Source organism: Onychostoma macrolepis, chromosome 14 (genome assembly GCF_012432095.1).
Source record: "Onychostoma macrolepis isolate SWU-2019 chromosome 14, ASM1243209v1, whole genome shotgun sequence".
Taxonomy (NCBI): Eukaryota; Metazoa; Chordata; class Actinopteri; order Cypriniformes; family Cyprinidae; genus Onychostoma; species Onychostoma macrolepis.
Genome location: NC_081168.1, coordinates 6,883,164 through 6,909,513, shown reverse-complemented (window position 1 = coordinate 6,909,513; position 26,350 = coordinate 6,883,164). Strand labels below are relative to the sequence as shown.

At 35.1% G+C, this 26,350-nt stretch overlaps 1 protein-coding gene and 1 long non-coding RNA gene across 7 annotated transcripts in view; one reads left to right on the top strand and one right to left on the bottom strand.

Moving 5' to 3' along the window:
- tenm2a (teneurin transmembrane protein 2a) overlaps positions 1-26,350 on the bottom strand; it is a 646,939-nt gene that overhangs the window by 172,767 nt on the left and 447,822 nt on the right. The gene's annotated exons all lie outside the window — the stretch shown is intronic.
- Positions 3,371-8,321, top strand: LOC131553780 (uncharacterized). Of its 2 annotated transcripts, none has more exons than XR_009274261.1 (3): positions 3,371-4,145; positions 6,117-6,831; positions 7,559-8,321. It is a non-coding gene; the product is annotated as an uncharacterized LOC131553780 (long non-coding RNA). The 2 variants fall into 2 exon arrangements; XR_009274260.1 differs by lacking the exon at positions 3,371-4,145 and having other exon boundaries at positions 5,953-6,584; positions 6,687-6,831.

Genomic DNA, 26,350 nt, shown 5'->3' with positions numbered 1-26,350 from the left:
AATAAGTCATAAGCTAATGCTTCTATCTCAAGAAAACACATTATTAAGTAACTACATGTACTTACTATATGGTTAAAGTTAGGAGTAGAGTTTGGCTTAGGGTTACTTGCATGCAATTACGCATAATTGTGACCTGTGCTGGCAAAATGAGTCAAAATGAGCAAATTTTCTAAAATTAGTCCTTTATTTTCACATTATCCTTTGAAATACCTTCAAAATTATATATGTATTGTTGCAATCGCACAAAAAATGACTGAGCTAAAGCGGTTTGAAGGCGATAGAGTCAGCAGAGTTGATTTTGAGAAAAATCGAATTGAAGTTTTCTGAAGATTCCAAAGCAAAATCACCTAGCAACGTAGCATATATATATATATATATATATATATATATATATATATATATATATATATATATTTAGCAATTCTTTTTTTTTAATAATAATTACCATATTATTTTTTATAATAATTACCATATTATTAATCTCAATATAGCTATTTTTATTTTATTTTTGTTATTAAAAATAAGAACAAAGATGCAAATAAACATTCCGTCTTTTCTTTTAATGTATGATTAACATTGAGACAGATCTATATTAAGACCTACAGTAATGTTACACATCATATTTTTCCCCAACCATTAACTAAACGTTCATGTAAGAATGTAAGACATAACATTATGTTTGTGTGAATCTTGCCAAAACATATTTCGCAATATTGTACTTTATATGGGAGATCGCACGCTCGCGATTTTCACTTCTTTAGCCTGTAGCTCAAAATTAGACCATGCACATTCCATCTCATTTTGTCAGCATGGGTCACAATTTGTTATTATAATAGTAAGCAGTGTTGGGGGTAACGCATTACAAGTAACAAGAGTTACATAATCAGATTACTTTTTTCAAGTAACTAGTAAAGTAACCTAGTTATTGCTGGAGAGGGGGTGTTATTGCTGAAGAGTGTTGAACCTTCTTCTCCTGTGTTCTACTGTACAGACGTGAATTTACTTTTCCTTCAACCTGAGGTTTATTCATTAAAGTTTTTGGTGTGAAAGGGCTTTTACATTTGCTATAAATATTAAAAACAATCAAGCCCTGCTCACATTTAAAAAGTAATGTGAAAGTAACGCAAAAGTAACATAACACATTACTTTCCATAAAAAGTAACTAAGTAACGTAATTAGTTACTTTTTTAGGGAGTAACGCAATATTGTAATGCATTACTTTTAAAAGTAACTTTCCACAACACCGATAGTAAGTACATGTAACATGAGTAACAATGACCTTAAAATAAAGTGTTACTGTATTTTCGCTGAAAGGGTGAAAGAATGCTAGAATTCAAATTCAAACCCACTTTTCTCGTATGCGAACCAAGGAACATGTTCAGTGCATGTGCACTGCAAAGACACAGCACCATCTATATAAACCTGTGTGTGTGTTTATATTGTTATTTATTTGTGTGCGCATCACTGTCAAACACTGGCAGCCTGAGGTGTGTCAGGTGAGTGATTTTGGCGCTATGAATGCGTCAGACATCCAGAGGTCCTGTGGGTGCAGGACCCGCAGGTGTCTGTCTCTGCCCATCAAAGAAATCTTTGCTGGGCCTCAGGCATGGCGAAAGAACAGCTGAACCTTGTGGAGAGGTGCCATTCTCCAACTCTCTAGGGCCTGTAGACCCAACCCTGGGCACCTGGGACCTGTCAACTCTGGCTCTTCTTCAGACCACACACACCCGCATATGCCATGAGACGCTACAGATGTTTGTGTACGTGTGTGTTTATTGGAATGTGGGTGTTCGTAAAGACTGATCAGATTAGTATAGACAAAGTGTCGGAGTGCAGGGGCCCACCGGAGATCAGGTTACCATCAATAAAATAACCTGGCAAATTCAATGTGCACTGATCTCTCATTTAGTCGTACAGCATGTGTAAACCCTGTTAACAGATCTGCAGAAGGCTAAAGGACATGAATAAAGGCCCTTTCATATGGTTTTTGTCATCTTTCCCTAATGCACCAGGGCAAAGCGTAAAGCTTTACATTTTAATAATTAATAATTATCCTTCTATTAATTATACTACTATATTATATTATACTTTTATTATTCATGAATATATTCTTATTTTTTAAATATTTGTTTTTATTTTATTTATTTATTGTATTCATTATTAATTAATTAATTTATTGTATTATTATTTATGGAATTGGTAACACTTTACAATAAGGTGTCATTTCTTAACATTAGTTAATGTATTAACTAACATGAACAAACAATGAACAATGCATGTATTACACTATTTATTAATCTTTGTTAATGTTAGTTAATGAAAATACAGTTGTTCATTGATTATTCATGTTAGTTCACAGTGCATTAACTAATGTTAACAAGCACAACTCATGATTTTAATAATGCATTAGTAAATGCTGAAAGTAACATTAACTAAGATTAATAAATGCTGCAGAAGTATTGTTCATTCTTAGTTCATGTTTACTAATGTTGTTAACTAATGTTAACTAATAAACCTTATTGTAAAGTGTTACCATGGAATTTATTAATTTATCAAGTGTATTTACTTTTTACAAATTATTTTAAGTTATATTTATTATTAAAAATGTTTTTATTATTTTATTTTATTTAAATAATAATCTATTATCCTTAATTAATAAGAACAAGACAATCAATTTTGAATAAAAAAAATAGTTTTAATAAATAAATAAATAAATAAATAAAAATAAATAAAGCCACGAGAATCACAACAATGCTTGGAATTTCGTAATGGAATCTTACGAAAACATAACATATAACATAAAAACAATTCACTTTCCTTGTCCCACCTCCTGCTGTGCATCTGTGCACTTCCTCCACACATACAAACGTCATCTGCAGGAGTGCAAGAATAAACATACTCAACCTTTTTAGATTACAACTTGTACTTTCAAAGCCCAATTCATACGTACAGGAATACCTGACAACAAGCATCTTTTCATCTCGAAGCCAAGTGCTTGTGAGCTATGAAGTGTGCTGTGAAGGTTTACTTTCAATGCAAAGATTCCAGCTCTTTGCACCCTCACATGTTAATTCCACAGAAGAGGTTTCAATGGCAAGTGTTCCATTTATTCTGTTTCCTGAAAGAAGTCACAGCGAAGCTTTAATAAGAAAAGCAACTTCATGAGCTCCTTTTTAATTTGACCTAAATATGTGTTCAGTAAACATGGTAAAAATGGAAAAACGTGAAAGATAACTTGCAAATAATGCAACAGGAATACGGCATGTTTAATAAAGCAATAAGCCACAAGAGGAGACATTTTACAGTTATTTAAATATTGTTATAAAACGGTTAGTTCCATTCCTCGATTCTGATTGGTCGGCAGCTGTGTTTTATTCATGATACAGCACGGCTATGACCGCTTCACCAAACCGTTCTGTGTATCACTGAGCAACACCCTTAGCAACATAAACAATCAATAGCATCAAAACTGTTTAATGTATTATGCATTTCGGCAGAATTAACTGTCTGTTATTTATTTAATGAAGCATGAGTGACCCCTGCTGGCGTTATGTTGCATCTTTCATCTTTAATTTTGAGAACCCGCCCGTCTAAATAAACGCTTCTCATGCGGAGATGTGTGTGCGGCGCGCGTCTGAGTGAAAGACTGCAGTTTCTGAAGTGAGGAGGGAATATTACTGAATTTATTAGTTTTCTGTTTCAGGTATGATTCTCCGCTTCGCGTCGTGCCTAACAACGCCCTTCAGCCGTGATTTATTCACGATACAGCACGGCCTCTCGTACCTTATTGCTTACTTACAGGGTAACGTTATATGATTAATGGAAGAAGGTGAAGTACACTGTAAAAAAGTATTTTGCAGTTTAGTTGTTTCAATTAATGTTTTTAAGTTGACTCAACTTGCAGTTTATTAGTTTGTTCATTCAACTTAAAATTTTAAATTGTCACTGTCTCAACTAGTTCGCAAGTTGACAAAACTAGCCATTTGCACCCTCAACTTAAAAAAAAATGTGTTGAATCAATTTAATAACGATATCACGTCACTTATCGCGAGATCACGTGAAGACTTGCAGAAAGAAGACGTTGGTCAGCCATCTTGATGAGCTTCTCCACAGAGCTTGAAAATATTTTCAAACCAACACTTTTGGTAAGTAAATATTTGTATTTATTGGTTTAACATGCGTACAATTACGTATGTTGTCTAAGAATAGTACAAGTATGGTTTAAAGCATCGCATTTTGTAGTTAAATGGATACCAGCGTTAGTTTCGTGACACTCGTCTTAAGCCTCAAAATACACGCGGTTCCACAATATTTTTCATATAATTATTAAACTAAATATTCTCCCATGCTGTACTGAGCTGAACTTATCTGGAGAATATACTATTTGGTATGTATTATTTGAGCCCAGTGCTGCATTAGAGACTGTTCAAACAGAGCACGAGACGGAGCGCGACGAACAACTGTGTGGATTTAGAACGGCGGGAATTTAAAAAAATGACCTTATGAATAGGGTTGGGTACCGAACTCGGTACTTTTAAGGGTACGGACCGAATTGCGTCGGTACTACCGAATATCGATTCACATTAAATCATTCGGTACCAAATTTCGCACCTTATAACGCATTTGGGCGCATACGAGAGAGAGAGACCCTGTGACTTGTCACACCTGCAACTCTTTAAAACTCAACACACAGGACAAACCGAAATGTTCTGAAGTGTGCTTACATTTCTAGGGTCACATGACGCGGACAGGATGGCGGAGTCCATTCATATAAACGGAATTTACTCTATAGCGCGGAATGCCACGGAATTCATAATTTTGGATGAATAAAAAGAATGTCTGTCACTTAATTCGAATCGCGATAGTGTATGTGAATATTAAAACGCAAAAAGACGGTTTAAATATGAATCCTGCATGTTCCGTTAGCCTCGGTATGTATGAATGGCGGAGACGCGGTTTTGTTTAATACTGAAGCACACATGAACTCGCGGTGATTTTCGGCCTCTGCATCTCACAACATGAACACATGAACTTACAGGCTGTCAGTCACTTCATGAGAATTTTACCGTTTCATTTGAGAAAACCAGCATCATATCATACTGTATACACAGAAACTACACGGCAACCTGTCAAAATAAAAGTGCGGTGTAACAGAAATATATTACTCTTGTATTACTTTTGTACAGTATAATGTACGTCTTTATATATTCCATATACTGACAAATTTAAATAAAACAATTAGATGATAAAAAATAATTGGTAACACTTTAGAATGGGAACACTTATTCACCATTAACTATGACTTTTCCCTCAATAAATTCCTAATTGGCTGCTTATTAATAGTTAGTAAGGTAGTTGTTAAGTTTAGTTATTGGGTAGGATTAGGGATGTAGAATAAGGCCATGTAGAATAAGACATTAATATGTGCTTAATTAGTACTAATAAATGGCTAATATTGTAGTAATATGCATGCTAATAAGCAACTAGCTAAGAGACCCTAAAATAAAGTGTTACCAAATAATTATTACAACCACATTAACCACTTAATTGTAGAAAAAATACAATTATTATTAAAACTTTTTTAAAGGAATATTCACACAATTTTTCTACCATGTATTAATATTAACAGTAAACCTGTTTGTTTGCCAAAAAATAAAAGGGTTTCATTTTCATTTGATTAAAAATAAATAAATGTTTCATGCCTTCATTTGATTATCAGAAAAAATAAAAAGAATTTCTGGAAGAAATTGTAGGGCCCTATTGTTCAAAATGTTGAAATTGAGAGTTTTGGACTTATTTTTTCACTGAAATAAATGTTTTTGTTATTACACAGAGAGTAAAGTACCGAAAAAAGGTACCGTTGGGTACCGGTACCGAATTTCAGGTACCGATACCGGTACCGTACCGGTTCAAATGTGAACGGTACCCAACCCTACTTATGAATGATTAAAATTAGGGGAAATAAACAAGATTACTGCTTGAACTGTCATTTTTCTGCACGTTGTAAGTGAAATGAACGAGCACCTCTCAGAGTTCGTTTGGAGAGCGAGAGCGTGCATTTGTCTGACATAATCTTGGTTCAAATGAGGTTCTAACGGTACAAACTCTTCTTTCAGTTAAAGTATAGAAGTGCCTCACCGGAACCCATCGCAACGCTGTGTGAATATACGGTCGGTTAAAAAATTGGAGGTTTGAAAAGTAATAATGGCATATACAGTATCTTGTATAAAAAGCCCCGTGATAAGGATAATCACAAATGTGTAAAATTAGCTTTTCTGTTGTTTTGTTCTAATTTCCTGTGTTATGTAATTTAAAAGCCTTTTCTGGATTGTAAAATATGGTTTTGGTAATTGAAACGTAAACTAGCAATGACATTTGACTTTCTCTGTCAAGATTATTTATTTTTATTTATAGTGTTGTAACATGTTTCTATATTTTCCATGTTCATGATACTCTGCAATGACTAAAGATCAGCACATAATTCTTGTGGATGGACCTCAGCAAGTCCTTCTGCAGTTGTATCCATCAAAGTGCTATGCAGACACAATGGGAATGACTGTCACATTGTAGAGCCTGGACAAATTGTAAATAAATGTATTTACTTTATAAGTGCACATATTTATTGGAGTCTGTGACTGTTAATATTGTAAGGCATATTTTAACGCTTCCCTTTGTTTTTATTAAAGCACACAGGTTCTCAAGAGGAATTCATCAAGGACAAGTCTGTTGGCATTTTAGTTGTTGTCGGTGACCAAAATGAGCACTATCAATCTGCAGTGATGTGGTCCCGATAGTAGAAAAATAAATCTTGTTTATCTGCAGTTATAACACGTAAGTTTTTAATATAGTACACAGCACTTACTGTATGTCATGATACACAATGTCACAATACTAAAATAAAGCCAACATAGTGTTAAAGGGATAGTTCACCCTAAAATGAAAATTTGCAAGGTGTAGGTGACTTTTTTTTTTTTTTTCTTCAGTAGAACATTTTTGGCTGAAATTGTGGTACTTGGTGATTCATAAAATTTAATTTTTAATGTCATTTTACATTAGATTTATTTATTTTTTTTTCCTGTAATTCTGTCATTTCTATATTCTGTATGTGGCAGGAAACTTTTTAAACCCAGAGTAACTAAAATGTAATTTTATAGGGGATTCATGTTTAAAGGTTATTTCACAGTTAAAGGGATAGTTCACCCAAAAATAAAAATTATTTTTAATTACTCGTCCTCATGTTGTTAAGACCTTCAAGATCTTAAAGGTAGTAAAGATATCGTTAAAATAGGTGCGCACCAAAAGTGCTAGTGTTAAAGCACCCTTATATTCTTGAAATAGCAGTACTTGTTGCAGTTGGTCTGATACGCCTAGCCATGCTCATGTAATTTGCAATTTATATATTTTTTTTTACTTAGCCTCTTTATTGCTGCTTGTTGTTATTTAATATTTTTAACAGAATGTATTACTGTAGTTGAAGTAATGTACAGTAGTATTCTATATTGATTAAATTTTTATAATTGTATGTAAAGAATTTCTTATTTTTTGTTGTTTTTTTCAGCCATATCATGAATTGAGATGACATGGGCATCTTGGTTGTGACTGAGGAGGAGCAATGGGAGGTGCTTCCAAAATAAACCAATGACGTTGCTATCATTTTGGAAGAGCGTCTTGTCGCTATCGATATCTGTGATGTCCCAAAAGCATTTGTGCTCCTGATGGGTCTTTACATCATTAACAAAACACAGTACAGTTCTGATGTTCTCAAAACTTTGCACGAACATTGGTGGGAGTAGCTGTTCTTCACGTGTTTACAGGCTACGAAACATGCTACTCTGCAAAAAGTAGGCTTTTTGATTGGTTTTTGCACTTTGTTCAACTCACATTTTTTTGCCATGTTATGGCATCTCTTTTTAAAATTTTGAATGCACTTTGATGCATGTTCTGACTTCTGACTTATATTGAAATGGAAAATTTCAGAATTACTCATCTGTTCTTTTGATTAAATGTGCATTAGTGAAAGGAATGTAGATATTTACTGCAATTGTTCCAAAGAAATTAAATGTCAGTGTTCATCTATGTTTTTTAAAGATAGGATGTTTTAATTCAAACACAATAATGCTAAGTAGGATACTGTCAATTTTGAAATCAAATAAAATAGCATTCTGCATGTTCTTCAATGTCCATGAGCCATTTTTCTGAAGTACTGTTAGAAAATAGAAACTTGTTGTGCGGGCAAATTACATAGTTCAGCCAGTTGAATGAACTTAACATTACAAGTAAGATGAACTATTCTCGAAAAAGTTACCTGGCTGCCTTAAAAAAAAATACGTTAACTCAACAAGATGCTCAGTTTAGCCAATTTTTATTTAGTTTGCACAACTTATGATTATAAGTTTATTCAACAAAATGCTTAGTTTAAACAACTAAACGTTTGTTGGTCTGACTAATTTTATGTTGTTTCAACTTGGATTCAGGTTAGCACAACTGTCTTGTCTTGTTGGGCTAACTTAATAACTTGTTGGTTAGACAAAGTATAAAGTTGATTCAGCTTCACCTTTGTTAACCCAACTATTAATTATAGGTTTAAGGAACTCCAACATATGTTTAAACAACAAAAGTTTTTTAGCTTATTTAACACAACATTTTAAGGCAGCCAGGTTACAAATTATTTTAAGTTGAATCAACTTGTTATTTTTTACAGTGTAGTAATCCTCTTAAACTGGATGACCTTAGGTGGTTCGCTGCATGTATGAAATGGCAACAATAATATGATAAAAGCAACAAGGTTTAAAATAAAATTTTCACTATAATAATCACAATAAGCATTCTTCCACCATGTAAAATATGGCTTCCTCATAAATGTAAGTGATAATGCTGTAAAACAGACATAAATACAGAATTAAGCTGATGCCGGTCACAGGTGTGTGTGTGTGTGTGTGTGTGTGTGTGTGTGTGTGTGTGTGTGTTTGTGTACTGGCTACTGCAAAACCACTTCAAATGCGGCTAATCCAATACAATGTCAGTTTTACTAAAGATAAAGACACAATTACATTTTTCACAGAAAATTCAAGATCTTAAGTCTCATCATTAACATAATGTGCTTCTTTATCGCTAGGCTGAAAAATGTGTATGACTAAACTATTAGTCATACACACGTCCATGCACCTTTGCTGAAAGTCACGTCAGATCTACTTAACGGAATGGCAGGTACTCACAGAAGCACACGCATGCACACACACAAAGAGAGTGAATGATATAAAGCCTAGTCTGCAGTGACAACTGCCCTCTGCGGGTTTGCGTGTGTCATCATGGGTGCTGGAGTGTATCATATCTCTATGCAGACAGGCCTATTATTGCCAGCATATTTACACCTATGTGCCAGCACAGCAGCATGTGATAAACACAGAGTGATGAGTGCTGTGTTGATCAGTCAGTGCTGGGGTGATAATGAAATCTGAAGTATGAGCAAATCCACTAATCAGAAATGTCAGCTATCAGCAGCTCTTCATCATTACACAAATACATGCACACAAGTAGATACTCGACATATTCTCTCCTTTAAAAAGCAATCAAAACAACTATGTTTGTATTCACTGTATTATATGTATTGTTAAGAGTGCATCAATTTGGAATATTTTTAAATTAATTATTATTTTTTTTTTTTTAACTAGATGTATATAACACATTGAAACAATGAAATATATGTAACAATATGTATAAATGAAACCGCTTAAAATATTTTAAATCATACAGTGTGTGTATATATATATGAACTTTGCATTAATATTGCTTTAAATAATAAAATATTAACCATATTTAGTGTTTCAAAGCTTTACTTCATTATTTACTATTTTTATGTTTACAATATTTCACAATTATTTAACATTGTCAATAACATTAACAAATTACTTAATGATTTAAAAAGTATAATGAATTTAATATAATAATTTGAAAAAAGAATATTGGCTTCATCACACTTCATGATCATTTTTATATTTTCAATATCTCACAATTATATATAATATAACAATAACATTTTATGAACAAATGAAATTACTTTAACAATGCTTTCATGAAGTATACTAATTTAATACAACAATGTGAAAAGAATCTTGTAGAAATCTAATAAAGCTTCAATAAAATATTAAGAATATTTAGCTTCATACTTAATTCCAATCTTTGTATTTTCAATATTGTTCATTTTTCATAACATGAACAAATTTATAATTATTTCATAAAATATAATAATTTAATATAACAATTCCAAATTATATATATATATATATATATATATATATATATATATATATATATATATTATTATAAATAATTCCATTATTGTTTTAATAAAAAATTATCATATTTAAACATGGCTTCATACTTTAATATTTACAACTTTTATAAATTCAATATTTTACAATATTTTTTTTCAAAACGAATGATTTCAACAATGATTTTAATATATATATATATATATATATATAAAACTTTAATACAATCATTTGAATCTTGTAGAAATCTAATATTGCTTTAAATAATAAAATATCACTCGTATTTAGCTTAACATGGTGAGAGAGAGAGAGAGAGCGAGAGATTAATAATGGGATGAGTTTAAGATGGGCTAATGGGATAAGTGTAATACAGTGGACAGACAAGAGGCGCAGCATTCTGAAGAAGGGATAACAGAAGGATCATAATCTAAGCAGCGTCTAGAGTGGTCTGGATGTGGCAGATAGGCTCACAGCAGCTCACACTCATGGCACTTGCCCAGATCCCCACTGCACTCTCACAAAGCCCCACCAGATCAAAACACTTCCTTCCCTTCTTCCTGCTAAAGATGATCAATTCAGCAGTTTGGGTCTGGCCTCGGTGGTGTTCCTAACACCCTCTAAGTGTCTCAAGAAGAACGCTGATCCTCATTCCTGATGGTGCATTCACCGTTTGTCCAAGTGCAGGCTGGCACCAGCCCCGGGATTCTTCCCGGAACAGGGCAGCACATTAACATAGGGATTGATTTCCCCATGCCTCCTACATGCCTGCAAACATGAGTTGAAATCATTCATTAAATCTGCCTCTTTGGAAAACTGAATAGATTACATTGCTTATCTCAGCCGGATCAATAAATGTAAGCAATGGGCAGATTAATTGCTTGTGACAGGAAAAAGCAAGCACCGATGTTTGTGTAGACGGCAGGGAGGAGAGAAACACATACGGCGGGTTCAGAGAGTGCTTTTGTAAATCTTAATTCAAATGCTCTTGGCTCATGGTCAGTCTGGATGTGACCGTCAGATTGTTCCATTACTCTTCTACCACATAAAGATGAAGGTGAATCAAGTGAACAGAGAAGAGAAAGAAAACACAAATAAATAAAAATAAATTCAGTGTGTTAAAACATAACCTACATAAACCTACTTTCCCACTACATAGTATGTGAAAATCATTATGTCAGAATCTTGTGGATGCATTATTGTCTCATGAGGCCAACTGGGAAATATGACTGCTGTTAAAAGTCACATGATTATTACATGAACAGCATTTATTCAAAATAGAAATCTTTTGTAAAAATAAAAATCTTCATTAAAAAAAAAAAAAAAAATGTATTACAGTACATCCTTAAGTATTAATAAAAATAAAAAAAAGTACTGACCCCAAAGTTTTGAATGGTAGTGTACTGTATATTGTTACAAAATGTTTCTATTTTGATTAAATGCTGTTCTTTTTAACTTTTTATTCAAAGTATCCTGAAAAAAAGTATTGCAGGTTCCAAATAAATAAATAAAGCAAATTAGCAAATAAAATAAAATAAGGAAATAACTTCTGAATGATCATGTGATACTCAAGACTGGAATAATGGCTGATGAAAATGTTATCTTCACAGGAATAAAATGTACAATAAAGTATTTATAAAATAGAAAACAATTATTTTAAATTGTAATGGTATTTCACAATATTAAAATTTTTACTGTATTTTTGATCAAATAAATTCAGCCTTGATGAGCATAAGCGACTTCTTTCAAAAAAATAAATAAGTAAATAAAATAAACTTTTGAATGGTTTCATATTTCTTTTCCCCTTCTATATCTATTTGTTTTAATGAAAAACATACAGAACCAAAATCTTGAATCTTATAAATCTCAAAATAGTGTTTTACTAAAATAAAATAAAAAATAAAACAAACAGCACTCATAATTCTAGTACATAATTGAGCCAATAAGGTTGAGAACCACTGTACTACACACATGCATATTTATAAAACGATCCAGAACTTCTACATTGAATGCAGTAAATATTCTCACTAAAATGATTTTAAATACAGCATTTGAGATCTATTACTTGGAAAAGTAATAGCATACCTTTCCTCAACAAGCCACATGAGGTTTAATTCATGTCTCTAGCACAAATTTTATTTTATGACTTATGCATTATGACTCAACCCTAAACATAAGGATGAGTCAAAAACATTTCCCTCAGTGAACAAACAAACAAATAAATAAAAAAAACAATTAGGACAAGGACAAAAAATGCAGACATGCAACAGCAAAGAACGCTGTGAATACAGTCAAAGCAGGGAAAATAGAACAGATAGGCAAAGAGATGAGAGAGCAGCGGAGTGTAACAGTTTTAACCCTGTGGCATGCGTGGTGTGCAGGGATCAGGACGCAGTAAAGAGGGTGAGAAGAGAGAGAGAACGAGCAAATACAAACAGAGTATCTGTGCTCTCTCAGTGTCTCAGTGTGTGCACGGTGTTAAGATGGATAGAGGTACGCCACAGGGGCTCCCTGTAGAGAGCTGTAAAAATAGCAACCCACTCTTCCTCTTCTTCCCCACTCTGCTCTCGAACCCTCTCATCTCCCTCTCTCATCCTCATCCTTCTTTCATCCTCTCCTCTGTCTCACCTCTGCCCTCCTCCTCTTTATCTTTCCTAATCTTTCATTCACTTTTGCTCTCTTAGTTACACGTGCAAACACAGACATTACTCGGCCTGCGCACGCCACGCTTGTACCTCCAGAGTGAGTGTTTGAAACGGGAAGAGAAAAAGAGAGTTTTGGGTCAGCGAGGACAGACCGAGAAGGGATGGGATGGGACGTGAACATGTGGGAGAGCTTTCACCCCGGCGCAGGTGTCTAAGACAGCAGAACAGCAAGGCTTGTGGGAGGAGAGAAGTGGAAACACTGGTGAAGAGTGGTATAGAAGATAGAAGAGGACTTTGCGCTACTACGTCAAGAAGAAGGGCTCAGAGTGAGGCATATGAGGTCACTTATGAGATGGAAGGAATATGGATTTCATTGAACTTTGTGTCATGTGCTTCAGCTGATCGGGTGGCGATGGACTTTTTGATGGACAGGTATAAAATAGCCAATAATACACAAGTGTGGTGTTACATCAGGGACCATATAAGAAGGAGGATGTATAGAAATATGTATAGAAAAAAAATAAATACATGTATGGCTCAACATACAGGCTGTAGCAATGAAAGTCCCACCTTTTACTTAAGAGCCACTCGCTTTTCGTATTAAACATGGAAATGAAAATTAGCTTGACCAGGCTGAAAAAAAGCTTGTTTGTTTGTTTATTTAGTTGAAGATGATCAATTTATGTTACTATTGTTCTCAGATTTTATTTCTGATTCTAAGCATGTCATCAAAACATGTTTGGAGATTTCTGTCTTTCTTCAGACAGAAGCCCCAAAGAAAATAGCTGTTAAGATAACCAACATCAATCACGATTATTATTATTATTATTATTATTATCTAGTAGACTGGAGATACATGGATATTCAGTCTAACATAAAACATAATAATAAAATAAAATTAAAATTAAAAATAATAATAATTATTATTATTATTATTAGGTATGTACATGAGACTGAAAAGTATTAAAGCTTATCTTATATAGTTATGAAAAGATTTGCTTTGATGAGCTTTGATATTTCGTAATCTCTGTTTGATTTGAAACTATATATTTATATAATTCTTTCTTAATGCATTTGTTTCATTTTACGATATCTGGCATTTAATTAAAGATAATACAAAGTCTCCCCTCAGAAGTCTGTTTGCAAGGATGACTGAATGTTTGGATCTAGAAATCAAAAATTAGTGAGTGAGTGAATGAGCGAGTGAGTAAATATGCAGAGAGAGAGAGAGGGGAGGAGGAGATAAAGGACATTGTGAGCTCTGGTCAGTGTGAGAGAAGAGTTGTGAATCAATAATGCATATGAAGAGATCAGATCTCAGCCCAGTCCTCTGACAAGGTGAAAACAGAACAGAACAGGACAGAGAGAGAGAGGGACGGAGAATGACATGGCATGTAAGACTGAAAATAAGATTCTTTACTATGCAGAATTAAAAACATTCTGCGCACGTCTAAATTTTGAATAAAAATGCAATGTTGAATAAAAGCTGCACTAAAATGGTTAGCTCTGACCTGCTCATACCCAGAACATGCTCGGAGGTGGCTTTGGTTCTGTGACAAATGAAAACCTGTTTAACATATCAATTTATTTGTATAGCGCTTCACAGAAAATCATGATGTTAATAATAAATGCCCAGTTCTTTCATGAAACTCCAGATGGCACAGGTTGATGGGTTCATTATGTAACTGATGATATTCACAGCGTTAAATGATTTGGCAAATGCTGATTGGTTGATGTTGCATACACAGCCAATGAGCTTGCTGCTTTACATTTAAATAGCTGGTTAGCATCCACTTGAGCATTTTGCAGCGTGCTTTCAGAGTTCCTCTGAAACCCTCCCCTTCCCCAGCTCCACCTGTATAGATCTGCTACGGGTTATTTTAGATGCTATTTGTGATTCTAAGCATGTCATCAAAACATGTTTGGAGATTTCTGTCTTTCTTCAGACAGAAGCCCCAAAGAAAATAGCTGTTAAGATAACCAACATCAATCACGATTATTATTATTATTATTATTATTATCTAGTAGACTGGAGATACATGGATATTCAGTATAACATAAAACATAATAATAAAATTAAATTTAAATTAAAAATAATAATAATTATTATTATTATTATTAGGTATGTACATGAGACTGAAAAGTATTAAAGCTTATCTTATATAGTTATGAAAAGATTTGCTTTGATGAGCTTTGATATTTCGTAATCTCTGTTTGATTTGAAACTATATATTTATATAATTCTTTCTTAATGCATTTGTTTCATTTTACGATATCTGGCATTTAATTAAAGATAATACAAAGTCTCCCCTCAGAAGTCTGTTTGCAAAGATGACTGAATGTCTGGATCTAGAAATCAAAAATTAGTGAGTGAGTGAATGAGCGAGTGAGTAAATATGCAGAGAGAGAGAGAGGGGGGGAGGGAGGGAGATAAAGGACATTGTGAGCTCTGGTCAGTGTGAGAGAAGAGTTGTGAATCAATAATGCATATGCAGAGATCAGATCTCAGCCCAGTCCTCTGACAAGGTGAAAACAGAACAGAACAGGACAGAGAGAGAGAGGGACGGAGAATGACATGGCATGTAAGACTGAAAATAAGATTCTTTACTATGCAGAATTAAAAACATTCTGCGCACGTCTAAATTTTGAATAAAAATGCAATGTTGAATAAAAGCTGCACTAAAATGGTTAGCTCTGACCTGCTCATACCCAGAACATGCTCGGAGGTGGCTTTGGTTCTGTGACAAATGAAAACCTGTTTAACATATCAATTTATTTGTATAGCGCTTCACAGAAAATCATGATGTTAATAATAAATGCCCAGTTCTTTCATGAAACTCCAGATGGCACAGGTTGATGGGTTCATTATGTAACTGATGATATTCACAGCGTTAAATGATTTGGCAAATGCTGATTGGTTGATGTTGCATACACAGCCAATGAGCTTGCTGCTTTACATTTAAATAGCTGGTTAGCATCCACTTGAGCATTTTGCAGCGTGCTTTCAGAGTTCCTCTGAAACCCTCCCCCTTCCCCAGCTCCACCTGTATAGATCTGCTACGGGTTATTTTAGATGCTATTTGTGCAACAGCAGCATGTCTTAAATACTCACAGCACCGTATTGCCGTATGCATTGGCAGTAGCAAGTTCCTGTACTTGCTTGCAGCAGCAGCAGCAATAATCTACAGCAATAACCAACAGCAGCAGCAATTCAACAGCAACAACGTAGCAGATCTATTCCTTTAAGACCAAATACATTAACACTGTCATATCCATTACCATGCTAAAATCTTCAGAGAGTTGACATGATAGAACTTAATATGTTTATACACTTTATAGTAACATTCAGCAGATTACAGCTGGCCAATAATATAGTTTACATTTGGCAATGATACAAGCAATCAAGCAGATAGTATTTGCTATATATACAATCACTCTATGCATATATACTTTGTGTATGCAGATGCAGCACATACCCTACTTTACTTAAAGAGCTGGGCACAAATATAGTTACATTTTGGGATGAAATATATTATATAAAAAAAAAAAACCCATCTAATCAGTACAAGCTGTTCTTTAGAATAGACTAGAAACTATGTTAACATGCTACCATTAGAGGCCTAATTAGAATACACACAAAAATAAATAAACATTAATACAAGGACTTGACGTAATGCAATATTGTGAGAAAACGAATCACAGAATTGATATATGATTGTCTCAGCACAACTTTACTACAGACTTTGCAGTTTAAAGACAGAAGAAAAAAAGACCAAAGAGGACATGGGGCGGCATGTGGGATGCTGGGTTCTGACTGATGGCTCATCAGCATGGCCCCGCACAGCCCTCCACTCCACTAACTGACAGCACTACTACCAACACAACAGGCCCCACAAAAGCCGGAGTGGTTACCATGGTGACGGGAACGACAAAGCTCTCGAATTCACATTGTCTGCTCTTTAAAACATTAAAGTTGAGAGAGAGCGTGTGAGGCAGAGAGTGAGAAAGAGAGAGAGCTATCAATACTCATAAAGGAGTATGAGAATCCAGGGCACTCCACAGCCATTTACAATGGAGGACCATGAAAATGAGGGCAAAACAGGACACATGTTCTTTTTATCTCTCTCCCACTACAAGATACAATGTGATAATTTAGATCCGATTCAACAAGAACACGGAGCACAACCTCTGTCCGCTCAGTGAAGGAGGCCAAGTTACCCGCCATTAGCTAGTATGTTCTTCAGTGCGTATATGTGTAGCTCTGCTCTGAAGCCTAGTGCGCTAACCCCCGAGGGACCATTTTTAGGCATCACAGGTGTGCCCCAGATGTGAAGTTTGTTCCTAAAGCAAAATTATACAGCATATGTGCATATCCTTCACAAATACGGCAATCCCAGAACGCACTGCAATATGTCAAGGGCAAACGGTAATGAATATATTTTATTCAGAGGTGAAAAGTATTAAATAGAAAAGTTGAATTTAATTAAAACACACCACTTCACCCAGTATTTGGTGTGTTACTGTACATTTTTTATTTAGCAGATATAAAACAGGTCAAAAATTAACACTTGTCAAGTGCAAAGTGATAAAGAGTCTAAAACTTATTGCTTCGTTCTGCTTTCTAAAGAGTGGTTGGAATTCACAATCGCTTTATTCTATTCACAGACATATTTTATCTTGTTTATCTTTATCTAGATCTATCTAAGAGTACTCTAATTGTGGGTAGTAAAAATAGGTTCAAATTAATACTTTTTAAAGACAGTATTTGCCACATATTTATAATATGTTTGGCATTATTAGTTTTTTTCCTTTCTTTATTTTATACATAAAAATACAGAGTTGTCTAACCTTTATATTTTTGACAAGGACTCCATTTGCCAAAACATATATATATATATATATATATATATATATATATATATATATATATATATATATTCATCACATTAAGCCCCAAAACAAATATATTATGAATAAAATAACAATGTAATCATGTTTGTGTGGAAAAAATTCACAAAATATTTTGGACAACATATGAACAAAAATACATTCTAAATAAAAATTAACTAAAAAATACAAAATAAATATTATATTTTATTAAATTAAAAAAAAATAAAAATAAAAACAACAGTAAAATAACAGTTTTTGGCTGGTTATCTTCTCAGTTAACTCTCCATTGGCAGATCTGGAAAAAAGCTTGTTTGGGACCCTGCTTGTGAGCTTCCATTTCGGTCAGGATGCTGCCTTAGAAGGTAGCTGGCTTTGTGGACAGCAGACAGCTCCCTGGGTTTTGGAGCAGAGCCTATGCGTGCATCTTTATGTGCGTGTGTGCAGGAGGGTCTCAGGTGCAGCGAGCAGGATCTCACCCTCATTACTTCACAGAGACAGGTGGATTGGAGAGCCAGGGGGTTTAGGAGACAGTCTGTTACAATAGTGACCCCCAAAGAGCCTACCTGTACACTTAGCCAATCCTCATGCCCAACACACAGGCACATGCACACACACATTAGACATTCACATAGATTGATGGAAACAGCAGTTGTGCTGCTGGACAACAGTCTATAACACAATTTGTGACCATCGCCGATGCTCTGAGGGTTTCGCCTGTCTTCTGAAATGCTCTTTTGAGGGTCACAGCGGTAGACGAGACTAACAGATGGTCTCTCAGCCCACACTCAATGAGCAAAGTGACCACCAACAGGAACAGCTACAGAGAGGAGAATGAACGAACGCCATTCAGTCCCAACCTACCCCCCTCCTCCACCATTTCTGCAAATTCTTTTTAATCAAACGAACACACAAATAAATAAAATCCGCCATCTGAAATGGCACTATTTTCCATTGGATTCATTTGTGAGGAGAAGTGTATCACTTCTGGCAGATAGGCTGTAGAGAAATGAACGCTAGGCATAAATCAGTAGTGACGTTAACCTCCAGCACAAGCTGACCTCTGAACCTGTTCCACACACTGAAAAAAGAAAAGAAAAAAGTTTTAAATAGAATTGTATTCCCAATATGGCTTAGCGCGATTATAAAAAAAAATGAGGCACTGTGTTCATTTGCAATAATTCAACTCATGATAACAGTGTTTTCTGTCTCCGAGCAAAATCTAAAAAAACACCCCAATTGTTAGTATAATTACTTCTTTCCTATTAAAGCAGTCTAGAGAAAAATTGCTGTTATTATCGCAATACATCGCAGAAAAAAATATCGCAATGTCAGTTTTTTTCCCTCCAACATCGTGCAGCCCTAACATGTTCATGATGTTTGTTCAGAGAATGTCACAGCGCAAACATAGGCTTCTCTCTGTAAATTGCTTTTATCCCTACACGTGTGTGAGCGTGTGTGTTTTGTCAGGCAGATCAAACAGAGTTTTTACAGAGAGGCATGAAAGCGAGATGGGCGGGTGTGCGTTTGATGCGAGGTTGAGCAGTCTGCTGAACGGCTGCCAGCGTCCTATCAACAGCCCAGCACACTGCCAATCGGCCGAGAAGGCTCGGAAAAGTGCAGCATCTGTGTGTTAATTCATCTGTTTGTGTGTGACCTGATTGACTGTGAGGCTCTGACGGCACAATACTTACACACCTTTTCCTGTGTACGTGGGTGGAACGAGATGTGACAGTACAGTATTAATATTCATTAAATTTTCGTTTAACGTTTTATTCAATTTCATTTTATTGTTGGAGCCATATATTAATTTCTTCATGGTATTTATTTCATACAATTCTTACTAATTGTTAACTATTTTTATAATACCAGATTTATTTATTTTTTCATTTTTAATTAATTTATTAGCATGACTATCATTTGTCATTGTATTATTATTATTATTATATAGAAAAAAATGTAATTACAATACAAATACAACACAAAAGTGATTTTATATACATAAAAAATACATTAAATGCAAGCCAAGTGTCTACTTCAATGTTTCAAATAAATTTCGAAATAAAACTGTGAAATAATTCAAAGTAACAGATCTATTTATAACAACATACTTATTCTAACCTGAACTTATTCAAATATATAAAAGAAAAAGTCATTCTTAAATGGAGTCATTTAATGTCATCTAATGAATCAGGTTCTAAATATGCGTGATACTGTTACACTGAATGAAATTTTAGTGGGTGTCTTCTGTAAATCATGGTAAAAATGTATGACAGCCTCTGAATTCACACATAGATACACATGTATAAGACATAAAAGAGGTTAGATGCAACAGAAGAAGAGATGAACCATCTGGACCTAAGTGGTGGAAGACCTGGATTTGCATACAAGGCGGTGCTGAACACTCAATGACAAATGCAAAAATTGTCAGCTCTGGCCTGCATCACCTCTGAGTGTCAGAGGCAGCTTAATGCCGTTAACGTCTGTGTAAATGAAACACTGCATTAAAGTTACCTTAAACTTTGCTGCTGCCTTGTTTTCTGTCAGCTGTGCATACAAATCCACACAGAAGGCAACACTGTCAAAAAAAATTCCAGCACTTTTTTTTTTTTTTTTTTTTGAGACTGTGTTTCCTGTGTAAATTCATGTAAATATATACTGCCTGTGTGCAACATTAAAAACTTTGTAAATGCTCTTTTTTTGTGGATTTATATCCTTCTGTGCCAACTTTGCAGTTTAAAGACGACTTTAGAGGCTTTAGAAGTAGAGTAACTTTAAAGGTCCAGCTATGGACTGTCCATCAGCGTTTCAGGTTCAGGAAACTGCCACAGCCCCCCACACCCCACACACACACACCCACACTCCTTATCCTGTTTACAACGCATCTCTGTACTCTGATGAAGCAGTAGCTGTAGATCTCAGGTTAAGCACCGCGATCAGAGCAGCCGGTCTCTGCTGCACTGATCTGACAGCAGGCCTTTAGCGTAATAGGTTTGCGTAGCCCTGCCGAGAAGCGTTCTGGAATAAAAACCCTTTAAACGCACCATTCCAACCCTGGGAAGACTTACACTCCATCTCCATGTATCTGTCAGTGAGGATGATACAAAAAACTGCAAAGTCACACGCACACACCATGCAGCACTCCTTTAAAACAGTCAAGTCACGTGCCAACCCATCCTGAGCCGAAACTAGCATGACAGCAGCATCGGCGGTGTGCGTGAGTTCTCATCTGAGAAGATTCCCTCAGGGAAACGTCTCTTTTAGATCTCACAGACATGCAGTTGGCTCACAGACAGCGCTGCAGACGGGATCATTAAACCCCCCATTTCCTAATCTGTCCCTTCAACCCACCATTACACCCTTCCTACGGCCCGCCGTCTCCTCACACGCACACACACACACACACACACACACACACACATGTACCGTCTGCGCTATCCGTCATCATCGCGGCAAAACAAGGCCCCCTGCAGCAGCACTAATGCAACGCAGAGGCCAATTAGCAGAGCTTCCTGACCAATCAGCACGCAGATCCCTTCCATAGACTAACATGGCATGATTGATAGCGGCTTCTCTCTCGGGAGATAACCACTTATTACATGCGCGATCCATGTATGCGGCAGAGGCCGCAGTGGGATGTTGCGCATAAGGATGCTCGCTCTCGAACAACGCGCTGCCGTCGTAGCCTACACACAGACAGCCACTCCACAAGTGCTTAACTCACAGAGTCAAGCATGCTTATTAGCAATTACTTCTCTTTGTGTGTGTGTGTGGATATCTAGGGTTTTTTCATTCCTCTTTTTCTCTTACAGAGCAGCGTGTCATCTGTACAAACCAATTTCATTAATTAAACAATGAATTCGTGTATTAATGAAATACAAACAAAGAGCAGAGCTTAACATTCACAGTGCCATGAAAAGGAACAATATTGACTAGATCTCATTGAGCAAGACGCCCATCTTCTTGTTTGCGGTCCAACATAGCGCCAGGCCAAGGTCACGGGTTTGATTCTCAAAGAACGTACGTGCTGCTAAAGTTTTTTTTTTTTGGATAAACCAATGCTTAAATGTAAATGCAAATCTCATTTCTATGTAGCAGAAGTATATGAATGTGAATTAAGCCAATCTGAATATGTCAATATCATCACCATCTTGAAAAGGTCATCGAGTTTGGGTTGAGCTCATCAGAAGCATTAGCTTGACAACCTTTCTGTCATTATACACAAGCTAGCAAGACATTCACTCAAATCAAGAGGATGAAATTTGATGCTTGTTGGAAGAAGATGCTTGCCGCAGTCTGTAACTGTCAATTTGCTTGCATGTGTTTATGTCTGACCTTAACCTTTTTAATAAGGCAGATGTGTCGGTGTATTGCTGTAATTCGCATGAGTTGCTCATGGCATCTATATTCCTCGCTATGAGCAGGTGTAAAGATTAAATATATTTTTATCTAGGAGCCAAGACAAGGAAAACAACTCTAAACAAGTATTGAAATAACAGGAAATTGTATTCGCAACACATTTAATGGTCACAATTTGCATAGAGAAATTATGCATAGAGAGGAAAAAAATGGAAACTAAATGGAAATAATTAGATAATGTATACCATTAATCAAGATTTTATTTATTTATTTTTTAAACAATTAATACTTTCATTAAGCTAGGTTGCATTAAATAAAACAGTAAGGACATTTATAATGTTACAAAATACTTATATTGCAAATAAATGATTTTTATCAATAAAATCCTGAAAACAAAACAAAGCAGCACAACTGTTCTCATCACTGATAATAGTAAATGTTCTTGAGCATCAAATCAGCATATTACAATGATTTCTGAAGAATCATGTGACACTGCAGAGTAATGATGCTGAAAATTTTGCTTTGATATCACAGAAATAAATTATATTTTAAATGTATTCACAATTTAATTGTATTTCATATCAATTTACATCACAGACATAAACCATCTAATATTTGCTAATGTTAGTCAGAGGTGGGCTAATCTAGAGAGCCCAGAGATGGAGATAAGTCATTCATATTTTTGTTCTGCTTTCCCAGGAGAAAAATACTGTTTATTGTGAGATAGATTTATGATAATGTGTATATCTGCTAAAGGTCAGCTTTTAGGAGTACACTAGCATATAGATGGCTTTAGAGCCAATAGACATGGACTAAAAGCCACAAAAATCTAATTTAGGGATTTCATGGGATCTTAAATATTTATTTTTTCCTGATCCATGCAGCTGCGATTATGCCAGCAGAAAATAAAAATCATTTCAGAGATGGAATAAGTCAGTAAATTTTGATGAAAGATGATGACATTTTGTGCACTTACAAATCATGCATATTAAGACCAGAGACATAAAAAAATAAATTAAAAAAAATAGTATGGTTCAGGTTATACATATGTTTGTTTATGATTTTACACATCTGTGTGTGCTCACCTGAGCTTCACATCATAGTTCTGATATTTGAGGTGTTTCGATTTCTTAACTGCGGTCTGAGGTTGAGCCGTCCGACAGGGAGTAGCAGGGGTCTTTGCTTGATAAGACTCTCTGTATGGTAGGGGTCAGTGTGAGATAAGAGTCAGTGTGTGTTAAAGGTCAGCGTGTGTTAAGGGTCTTTGTGTGGGGTTGTCATGCCAAATCCAGTCTTCTCTATCAACACACACACACACACACACACAGAAAGAGAGAACCAAATCAAGCTCTTCTATCATTTCTGCTCCCTCTCATCTCTTCCCAGAACAGGGAACAAAAGGACAAAGAGAATAAGAGACAAACCAGGCTCTTTCTGTGCTCTCATAAAGGTCTCAGCAAGCTTTGATGGTGCTGTTTCAGTGAAGGTGGGTGGGCTGAACTCAAAGTTGAAGTATGAAAAAAAAATATATATATAACAACAACAAAAACAAAACACTGCAATATAAGTGTGAGGGTGGAGTAGTCCTCCCAGAAAGCTTTATGACTGTCAGTATTGTCCCTTTGATAGAGGTGGTCGATTGCTTTGGTCAGAAACTGCCTGTATATCTTCTGTCATCGCAACACACATAAAATGAAAATACGACTGCGTTTCACACACAAACACACCCACTTTATCACTTTCTCACTGCTCTCTGTCTGAACAAGATCATTAAGTGGAAGTTTTTAAATCTCATATCAAATGGAAATTTATGGATTTAAATATATTTAAATCCATAAATTTCCAATTGATATGAGATTTAAAAACTTCCACTTAATGATCTTGTTGTATGTTATATGTATATATATATATATTAAAGAGATAGTTCAGCCAAATTTACTCACTCTAAATCAAAATTGCGAGATATAATCTTAGAATTGCGATTCGGAGAAGAAGTGTCAAAATTATGAGATGAGAAGTCATAATTACCTTTTTAACTTTTCATTTTGTGGCAGAAACAAACTTCAATAATGACCGCGACCTGTCAAGCTTCAAAAATCAACATAAAAGAGCTCCTATGTACTTCTTTGTGTTATGTCATCTGAAGCCAAGCAACAGACTAACATTTTACTTTTATGAACTGCTCAAAATTAAAGTACATTTTATTTACTTGTTATACACTGATCAGTATATGCTTTTGAAAAAAAATAAAAAAAATGGTTCAACACTCACAATGACAAAAGAAAAAAATGTGCTTGAGATATGCAACTGAATTAAGTATACTGTAGTAGCAGGACTGATAAAATGCCTAAAATAAGGGTGAAGGTGGACAAAACCAGGGCAAGCTTGGTCTGTCACAGTGGTGCTTTTTGATCACAGAAATCTCAGTCTGCTCTCACTAGTCTCGAGGGCCTAAAGGAGAGTGTGTCTGAATCGGGTCACACGTCTGCGGCCCCTGAGACTCACCCAGTAAAAGCCTTAGTTGTAAATACAATATTTAATGGAAGGAAAAGCCTACTGTGGGTGTTGTTATACATGTTTTACACTCATTGCTTTCTCGATTTTGTCTAGTACAGGTCAGCTTTTCGTGTTTAGCCTTATGACCTTTTTTAAGAAAGCATAATTTTGAAAATACAAAAGCATTTTAGGCTCTATTACACAAAGCTGAGAAATAACTGTGCTGCAGTGACAAGACCAGTCATATCATATTTAACAGAAGTAAGGAATATAATTAGATGCATTCATCAAAGACATCCTCATTTAATGAGTAACCCGATGAAGAGAGAGACAAGTTGAAACCACACACATCCAAAAATAAAAGGCGAGAGAAGCTTTCATGTCTTCACACACAGGTGCTGCTTGACAGGTCGAGTAGTTCATTAAACGTTTTTCAATATGACCCCTCACACCCAGGGCTGGGAAGGTTACTTTTAAAATGTATTTCGTTACAGATTACAAAATACATGCTTTAAAAAGTATTTTGTAACGTATTTCGTTAGATTACTTAATTTTAGTAACTTAATCGGAATACTTTGGAATACTTAAGTTAAATGGCATATTAACTTTGATGTCTTGTTTTTATGTTAACCACCTCTAAATAAAAATGGGTGGCATGAATACATTTAAAACAATTATAAATTAATAAATAATGCTATGAGATTAATATTTTCAATACAACATTTTAAACATAGAAATAAAAAAAAAATATGGAAGGAAAATATGTTTTTAAATATGAAACTAAAACCGCCAGTAGGTGGTGGCAAATCACTGCCTTAATGAAAGAGTCATGGAATCATTTGATTCGTTCAAAAGGAAAGGCCCGATTCATTCAGGAATCAAGCAAGTGATTTTATGAATGTAATTGAATCATTCTCAGCTGATTCGTTCAAAACGCGGCTTCATTCAGGAACCAAATGTTGCTCACAGACACGCAACTATTCTGATGTGGATTTATTTTGAAGGCAGTGGTTATTTGCATTAAGTGCAAATAACCATAAATTCTATTCACACCATGTTGGAAAAAAGTAGCATTTTCTTTGCAACAAGTGATAGTAGATGCTATTAATATTTATTGCAAACAGTGGCAGATGTGTGATGGGAAAAGGGAGAAGAACGGGAGTTGAATGAGTTCAAAGGGATTCAAACTCAAATCTTATCAGCACGTGTCTCAAATAGACGTCTTTTCTAATGATGTCAATCCCAAACAGATCTGCGCTTAGTGTAAATAGACCAGCGGTTGTATGGAACCATTTTTGTTTGCGCTATAGTGCAAATCAGACAACACTGTTCTTTTAATAAGTCTCTAAATATTAACTTTTTGTTATGAATTGCATACAATTAGCATCACATAGTCTGAGTATCACCAGTTGCCGCATGGTTAAAATCATTTTACATTAATATTAAAATAAATAAGTGACATTAAAAATCAAAGTAATCACTTTGGTAATCTAAAATACTTTTTGATGTAACTGTAATCTGATTACCACCCATTTAAAATGTAACTATAACGAAATACAGTTACTCATATTTTGTATTTTAAATGCGTAACGACGTTACATGTATTTCGTTACTCCCCAGCCCTGCTCACACCCACAGAGACACAGCGATGGGACGGTTTGTTATGAGCTCAGTCGCTAAGTTATGGCTGTCTAT